Here is a 6,000-nt window from a genome sequence, read left to right on the forward strand (position 1 = left end):
TTCTGACTTTATCACACGACTGTTCTCATGCATTAGCAGTTTGTTATTCTCATCAGTCTCTGCACATGCATTGCACACAAATTATTTAAATCCACTGCTTTTGTAATGATAGGCACGTGTCTTTGCTGTCTGGCTAAGAGATGTTTATTCCCTGGGGAATGTTGTTCCTGAGTTACATGTTGTTGTTGCATTGCCTGTTGCTGTTCATTTTCCATGGACATCTGAGACTAATAACTGATCTGGTCTGCGCAGATGGAGAGTTCATGCTATCTTGATCGGCAGCCTGCAGCTGAGCAACAGCTTCTCCAGTTGTGTGAATGTAATGTGTCTGCTGTATATCCGGTCATTCACTTCCACTATGTATGATCAAGGTGACAACAGCTCCATACAGAACCATGTGGCGATGCGAACTGATCTTTGTTGAGTGTTGAAGATTTGTACTGTGATTAGCTCTTCAATACCCAACTCTGGCAATGGCTTTGCAATCTTGCTAAAATGAAATGATGCTCTTTTTGTCATTTCAACTTGCTTTTGTCACTCACATGTACTATTACAACTATTACAGGCATTTCTGTGATTGGAAGAGTAGTTTAGATTTGGCATAACAATGAGAAGACTCTTCTGACAGCGTGGATGTGTGCATCCTTAAGGATCTCATAGCATGCAGTGATAATAACCCTACCCCTGATCCAGGAGTCCTGGGTTCAAATCTCACCAGAGGTGTATAATAATATCTCTGAATGGGTTGAATGGAAAATATTTAGACGTTTGTATCCTGATTGACTCTCCAATGCACAAGGCTGGCAATAATTCAGCAGTTTTATCAAAATAAACTTTGACTTTCTGCTGTTTCATCTTGATTTTATCTTTCACATCTTTTACTATTGCCAGCTTCAGTAGTCTTCTTGCTTTTGGAAGAATAGTCTTGGTGCAGCATGACCTTTTTTTTCACTGGACTACTTTCTATTCCATTACTAAGTGTGCTTCTCAACTTGAGGTTTCTATGCTCCTGTGCTGGATTTGCTCAGTTTCTTTCTGATTATGTTGATGATTTTCACCACGGGGTTCTAGCTGACTGAAAATGATGTGGATATGATACATGGGGTTGAAGTCCCTAATCTTTTATGAACTGGCAGGATGCTTCACTTGTGAACAGAGGGCTAGCATCACTCACCAGAATGTTGAAAATGCCATAAAGGCTGAAGTGTGCTTTCAGGCATTCTACAATCTCAATAGTACTCGTGCATTGTCAGGGATTTCATATGTCATCAGCAGTGCTCAGCTTCATACTCATTACAATCTGCACTGGCTGAGGTGGTCCTTGATTTCATTGCTCATGTTTGGCCAATAAAGCAAATCACTTGCCTTTCTCAGACTTCACTTAATTCCTTGGTGACTTGCATCAGTGTATTTTAGCATCTCTCCTCACAAATCCATAGGGGCAATGACTATTTCCTAAACAGTTGTGACTGCAGGGATGTATCTAATGTATTCTGCTCATCACTGCTTCTTGCAACACTCTGAGCGTTGCAGCTTATTGGGGTGTTTGCTTGATTGAGCTTATTATTTTTATTCGTTCATGAGATGTGGGGATCATTGGCTAGGCTAGCATTTATTGACCATCCCCAAGCTCTGAAAAGCATAATAGTCAGCTACCACCTGAAGCCACTGCAATTCTTGGTGAGTAGGTATACTCACAGTACTGCACGAAGTTAGTTCCAGAATTTTATTCCAGTGACAGTAAAGGAAAAGCAATATGGTTCCAAGTCCAGATGATGTATGGCTTAGAGAGGAACTTGCAGGTGATGGTGTGCCATGCATCATCTACCACCCTTGTCCATTTAAGTGGTACATGTTGTGAGTTTAGAAGGCCTCTCAAGGAATCTTAATGAATTACTACAGTGCATCTTATAAATGGTAGTCATTGAGGCTACTGTACATTTGGTGCTCCAACCACCAACTTTCATGCCTTGCACGACCAATCAAGTGGGTTGCTGTGCTCTGAATAAGTGTCAAGTTTCTTGAATGATGGTGGAACTACATTGATCCAAGCAAATGGTGGATATTCCATCACAATCCTAAGCAATTCCTTGACATTGGCAGTAAGGTATTGTGAAACAGAAAGTGAATTACCCACCATAGAATTCTTAGCCTCTGACTTGTTCTTGTTGCCACAGTATTTGTATGGCTGGCCCAGTTCAATTTCTGTTCAATGGTAACCCTCAGATGTTGGTAGTGGGGGATTAAGCAATGATGTCATTTAGCCGTCTGGGACTGATATTATTGGAGATGGTCATTGCCTATCACTCGTGAAGCACAAATGCTACTTGTCACTCATGCAGGTCTTGCTGCACTTGGACATGGACTGCTTCAGTATCTGGTGTGTCCCAAACAGTGTTAAACATTGTGCAATCATCAGCAAGTATCCCCACTTCTAACCTTTTGAAAGAGATAAGGTTATTGATAAAATGGTATTAGATGGTTGGACCTCGGATACTATCCTGAGACTCCTGTCCTAGAACTCAGTTGACTAATCTCCAACAACCACAACCATCTTTATGCCAGGTATAACTCCAAGTAACAGTGAGTTTTTCCCTTGGCTCCAGCTTTGCTGGGGCTTCTGAATGCCATACTTGGTCAAATCCTGCCTTGACATCAGGCAGTCACTCACTTTACCAATGGAGTTGAGTTCTTTGGTCCATGTTTACACTAAGGCTGGAATGAGGTCAGGAGCTAAGTGGTCCTGGCAGAACTCAAACTGAACATCAATGAGCAGGTAGTTGCCAAGCAAGTGTCTCAAAGTTGCCAAACAAGTGTCACTGGATAATACTGCCACTGAATCCTCCATTATTTTACTGATATGGAGAGTAGACTGCTAGGGCAGTAATTGGCTAGATTGGATTCTTCCTGCTTTTTGGGCATAAGATATAACTGGGCAATGTTCCATATTTCTGGGTAGATGGCAGTGTTGTTGTTGTACTATTCTGTCACTTCACCAGGTTGAAACGTTATTTTTAGATATGCTTGTTGTGGTAGAGTAGAGGTTATGCCAGGCCATGAGATTACAGATTGTGGTTAATTACAATTCCACTCACTCATGGTGGCCCTGGTTTGAGTTGCTCGATCCTGTTCAAATCCATCCCATTTAACACTGTTAGTGCCCAACAACACAATGGAGGGTACCCTCAATGTGAAGATGGGACTTCGTCCACATGACTTCCTTTTAACTCAATTGAAAATTCTTCTCACTGCTTTGACATGTGCCTTGATGGGCCCATCAGAGTATGCCCAGAGGGGTATGGAGGGAAACTGTAGGCTTATCGTAAAGGGAGACAAGACTGGGATAACAGGTGGAAGATTCTAATTAGATTACATTACAGTGTGGAAACAGGCCCTTCGGCCCAACAAGTCCACACCGACCCGCCGAAGCGAAACCCACCCATACCCCTACATTTACCCCTTACCTAACACTACGGGCAATTTAACATGGCCAATTCACCTGATCCTGCACATCTTTTGGACTGTGGGAGGAAACCGGAGCACCCGGAGGAAACCCACGCAGACACGGGGAGAACGTGCAAACTCCACACAGTCAGTCGCCTGAGGCGGGAATTGAACCCGAGTCTCAGGCGCTGTGAGGCAGCAGTGCTAACCACTGTGCCACCGTGCCGCCCATTCCTTATGTGTTGGGTAGTGATTTGGGAAGGCAGATGGCCTGAGAGAGGAAATGAGCAGAGGCATGATAACATAAAAGAAGCATCTAGGAGAAGTAAAGAGAAAAGATATAGGGAGAGGGGGGAAACAGAAGCAGTTCTGAATCAGCAGCTGAAGTTTTGTAGTCATTTAAAAGTCTTTAAAGTGCTCAATTTCATAGTAGTTAATTCTTCTACAAGCTGTTAAGGCACCACTTTGAAATCACTTAACAAGAATACTAAAGAAACTCCTTCTAAAGATAGGACAAGTATAAGCCTTCAAAGAGAGTGTTTGAATCGAAACTAAAATGCAGTCCAGCAATTTAAACCCAAAATCATCTTCAAATCGGCTCCATATAATTTTGTATATCACTATCAAGTCTACCACAGTATCACCTTTTATACCTCTTTTTTTTCCCCTTTATAATCAAAATACCACTAAGTAAAATTTTAACATTGATGAACTGAAATAATTGGAGGGTGTTAGACATTTGCAGGAAGGCAGTATGAGAGGGTTTTTATCTGAAATTCTACCCTGTCATTCAGATACACCTTTATTAACATAAATTGGTGATTCTTGGACATTGAGACATCAAGGAAAATTTGAATGGGTCATTTAGGCAAAGAACATCAAAAGTTGTTGCACTTTTTTTCTGTTGCTTTAGAAAATTATTTTTACTCAATTCATTCCTAGGGTAAAAGTACCTATAGTATCTCAAGTCACATTTTTAAATCTGTAAGTAATCTGCATTATAAAGGACAGTGCTCTGAAAGTTAGTGCTTCCAAATAAACCTGTTGGACTATGACCTGGTGTTGTGTGATTTTTAACTTTGTGCATTATAAGCGTGAATTTGCCCCTTTTTTTTCAAAAACAGATGCAGTTTATGGAGTGTGAGCTAGCAAGGCCAGCATTTGTTGCTCATCCTAGATGCTTTCGTGAAGGTGTTGGTGATCCACATTTTAAACTGCTGAAATCTATCTTGTCTGTACTCACAGTATTGTTAGGAAGGGAGTTCCAAGATTTTGACTCAGTGACAGTGGAGGGGTAGTCATACAGTTCCAAGTCAGACAGGTTTTGGTACAAATGTAAGATTTTAGATTTGTCTTAAACCATCTCTACCAATTTACCTTATATTATAATGCACTGTGTTATGTATTGTGTTTGATAACAAGCCTATGCAGTAACCAGAGGGACAGGATTGCACATGTTAAGACTTACTAAGAGCAAGGTGCAAGATAAAGGCAGAAGCAACTGGGATAACTGTGGTAAAACTTTCAGTCTCCAAGTTTGAGCTCAAAGAAAAACAGATGTTTCGCAGAGATGTTGCAGTCAGTATGGTCTGCAGAGTAAAGGCTGTGCAAAGCATTAGACAGAAGGGAGGGAGGACTATCCTGAATGCAAGGGACAAATTTCACAGCAGTCTACGATTAAGTTTAGCACTTCTTAGGCTAGGAGCAGGAATTTCTGCCTTATTGCTGGTGGTCAGTTTTGGGAATTCCCTGTAAAATCTTGGAAGCATCTTTTAACAGTCATTCAATGTTATAACTCAGCAAAACAGGCAGACATGAACCCATTGGAAGTGGGAACTCCAGTGGATGACATATCTTTTGACACAGGTTTTCATGTGTCAAACAGAACACCTAGCCACTCTAGTCTTTCTTCTACTGGGTTTCACGGTGGTTCAACGGTTAGCATTACTACTTCACAGCATTAGGGACCAGGGTTCAATTCACCACCTTGGGTGACTCTGTGTGTGGGTTTCCTTCCACAATCCAATTTGGATGGGTATATGAATAGGAAGGATTTGAAGGGATATGGGCTGGGTGCTGTCAGGTGGGACTAGATTTGGTGGGGATATCTGGTGAGCATGGACAGGTTGGACTGAAGGGTCTGTTTCCATGCTGTACATCTCTATGACTATGTGCAGGCCAGGTGAATTGGCTATGCTAAATTGCCCATGGTGTTAGGTGCATTAGTCAGAGGGAAATGGGTGTGGGTGGGATACTCTTTGGAGGATTAGTGTGGACTTGTTAGGCCAAATGGCCTGTTTCTATTTTTTTTTCTTTCTCTTTTTTATATAATTTAACCCCCAAATTACCACCTAAGTGTGGTAGTGCTTATTTTTTCCCCAGCACCCATGGTGTGTGTGTGCAGGTGTGAGACAGTGAAAGACACAAAGTGCACAAATCTTTATTCAAATTCCACCACCAGGAAGATAGGAAAACACCCGGGTGGCCAGTGACAAACACTGCCCTTCACATCAAAGGGCAAGCACACCTGTTTTTTTTCTTTTTTTTTCTTTTTTT

At 41.7% G+C, this 6,000-nt stretch overlaps 1 protein-coding gene across 2 annotated transcripts in view; it reads right to left on the bottom strand.

Annotated features, from left to right (window-relative positions):
• Positions 1 to 6,000, bottom strand: part of efhc2 (EF-hand domain (C-terminal) containing 2) — a 122,629-nt gene that overhangs the window by 113,897 nt on the left and 2,732 nt on the right. The window lies entirely within an intron of this gene.

The sequence above is a fragment of the Chiloscyllium plagiosum genome, chromosome 12 (genome assembly GCF_004010195.1).
Source record: "Chiloscyllium plagiosum isolate BGI_BamShark_2017 chromosome 12, ASM401019v2, whole genome shotgun sequence".
Taxonomy (NCBI): domain Eukaryota; kingdom Metazoa; phylum Chordata; class Chondrichthyes; order Orectolobiformes; family Hemiscylliidae; genus Chiloscyllium; species Chiloscyllium plagiosum.